At 32.1% G+C, this 3,032-nt stretch overlaps 1 non-coding gene across 1 annotated transcript; it reads right to left on the minus strand.

Moving 5' to 3' along the window:
- Positions 1–2,523: 2,523 nt before the first annotated feature.
- TRNAT-AGU (transfer RNA threonine (anticodon AGU)) lies at positions 2,524–2,597 on the minus strand. The gene has a single exon. It is a non-coding gene; the product is annotated as a tRNA-Thr (tRNA).
- Between the last annotated feature and the right edge of the window lie 435 nt (positions 2,598–3,032).

Raw genomic sequence — 3,032 nt, forward strand, 5'->3', positions numbered from 1 at the left:
TTCTGCGTCTGTCATGTTTTCAGGCATCTCCTCTACGAGAGAAGCAGGAAGGTCTTGCATGGCTAGCAAATCAGTAACTTCGCCTTGCCAAACACAAAAATTATTGATTCCATCAAAATTTTCTACTTCAAGATTAGAACTCAAAATTCTCGATTCATGTTCTGATTTAATATCAGAAGACTCTGCCATTTGTAACAAGTAATTTGGATGAAAGTAGAAAAACACAATTCTTGAAAATTGATTTTCAAGAAGATAAGCACGATTGTGAGCAGGTTTCATGGTTGATGGGGGTCAAAACTTTTAGAATTCCCAAAATACGACAACCACGCTTTTATTCCACTTGTTGTGTGCCGAAATGCTCCACAAAAATATGATACCAATTGTTGTACCAATAGTGGAAGCAAGATCGAAAATGGCTTTAATCTTATATTATAATAAAGTTAATTGTGGCTTTTGTTGGGGTTCAAGTTGTTACAAGAATTCAACATATAAACAGGTACCTACGACATATAACGTTCATGTTGTAAATGGACATTTGGGGAACGACCCTCTTTTGTTGACGGAAAGAAATATTCTCTATACTATTTAATGTACTAGCTCACAATCATGGAGAATACGTACTAAATGGCAATAATGCTCTAAACGGGTGCTCTAACCAACTGAGCTACTAGAGCTACTTGAAACAAAAAACATAACAATTCTTAAATCACCAAACGAATAAACACCCAAGCTAGTGTATCATAAAATACAAACCAAAAGACATATTTATATGAATGAGAAAAATAAGCAAAATACTAATTTGTCTTTATAATGTAAACCCAAATCAAATAAAATTGTATTACGAAATAGATATGTTATGAAACTCTTGAAATTCGATCTAATATTACTGTTGAAGAACAAGATGTTTAGATCTAAATTATCCAAGAAACCACAAAACGATAAGCAATCAATCCAAGAGAAAGTTTTTGAACCGATTACCTCAATTATCAAGATAAAGAGTAAAAAGAAAAGAAAAAAAACTCATTTATAAACTCATGATTCGAATCGCTTCACAGAATAACTCGGTCAAGACTACTTGCATAACTCTAGCACGTAAATCTAAACACAAGAAATGCAAAAGAACAAGTTCATGGGTAAAGAAGCATACTATTCAACTCTCATTCTAATATCCAAAATCTTTGTACCATAATAATAACATAAATGACTATTTATAACCTTGAAAATAAACCTTTAAAGTAATATATAGTCTATTGAAATGTTGTAAATGTCTTGTCCATCAATACCATAACGACCATTAATTAATTTTAACTTAAAATTTTAATATAATATTCTAAAGTGAAAAAAATACTATAAAACATCTCTAAATTCAAACACGTAACCTACAATCTTATTATCCACCAAGAAGTTTTTGTGGCATAATTAAGACACATTATTCGTTCATTCTCCCATTCTTCAAGAGGATTCGTCATCGAATTCAATTGATTTCCTTGTAATGCAAACTTAAAATTATTTTCATTCCGTGGTTTTAATCTTGTTGAGGTCTTCCCTTTTATCTTTAGGTCATGCATGGATGTAAAAGTGAAATGGGAGTGCAGCTTCCTGTGCAGCCCATTGGTCTTATTTTTTTCCATGAGTTAGATATTGGCACGAGTTGAAATTAATTATTCAAACTTGCTTTATAATAAGCATTTTAATTTTCTGCAAGAATTCAATCGAAAAGGTAGATACACTTAGTTTGAGTGCTCTCCTTGGAAAGAAAATTCTTTTACTTCCAAGTTTCTGTATATGTACCTTTTGTATACAAAACATTGTTCTCCTAAAAAACTAGAATCATCTTTCTTTTTAATCTCTCTACCCACGTCAAATATTTCTTTTTATTTTTCATTTTCTTCACTTTTTGTCTCTAATGGCCATTGAGCAACATATAATTTGTCTCTAATGGCCATTGAGCAACATATATGTACCTTTTGTATACTGTGTTTGCTGGCCTACCTAGAACCTAAAGCTTTGATACGAAATGACCCAATGTTTTAAAACTTTTAGAATTCAATCAAACAACATGGTTGAAAAATAAGATATTTAGATCTTAATTATCTAAGAACCCAAAATCAATAAGAAAGCTACTAAGAACCCAAAATCAATAAGAAAGCTAAGTCAAGACTAAAATAATGTGTTATCTTCCACTTAAAATAGCATTTTTTTATGTTTTATTGCCTATCGTGGGGTGGGTTTTGCATGTTATGTTTTGTTGCCCGGGTTAAGTTGTGTTGCCTATCGTGGTTTTTTATAGTGGGCTAAGTTGTTACAAGAACTACATTGTATTTTTTTGGTGGGCTCAACAAAGCAACCTCGGGTTGGGCTGGTTGATGCATACAGATGGAACTTCGAGGAAAGAAGATGGATAATCCTTGTTTCTAGACCGAATAAATTCAATGTATCATTCTAGACCAACCAGACCTAAACAACTAATTGCCCACAATTGTGGGGAGCAAGGTCTATTGGAAACATACTAGAGGGCAATAATACTCTTGTTGAGAGTTGAACTCAAGACCTCCCGCTTACTAAACGGGTGCTCTAACCAACTGAGCTACAAAAGCTACTTGAAACTAAAAACATATTAATTCATGAATCGCCAAAACTAATAAACACCCAAGCAACTAGGGAAGAGAACAGAAAAGACTACTACAATACACTGTACATAGAATTGTATCATAAAATACAAACCAAAGAGACATATTTATAGGAATGAGAAAAATAAGCAAAATACTAATTTGTCTTTATAATGTAAACCCAAATCAAATAAAATTGTATTATAAAATAGATATGTTGTGAAACTCTTGGAATTCAATCTAATATTATCCAAGAAACCCCAAAACGATAAGGATAAAGAGAAAAGAAAAAACTCGTTTATAAACTCATGATCCACCAAGAAGTTTTTGTGGCATAATTAAGACACCTTATTTCATTCATTCTCCCCTCTATCATCATTTGAAATACATATTATGTATCTTACCTAGAACCTAAAGCTTTGG

This window comes from Cucurbita pepo, chromosome 12 (assembly GCF_057944985.1).
Source record: "Cucurbita pepo subsp. pepo isolate OVF chromosome 12, ASM5794498v1, whole genome shotgun sequence".
Lineage (NCBI taxonomy): Eukaryota > Viridiplantae > Streptophyta > Magnoliopsida > Cucurbitales > Cucurbitaceae > Cucurbita > Cucurbita pepo.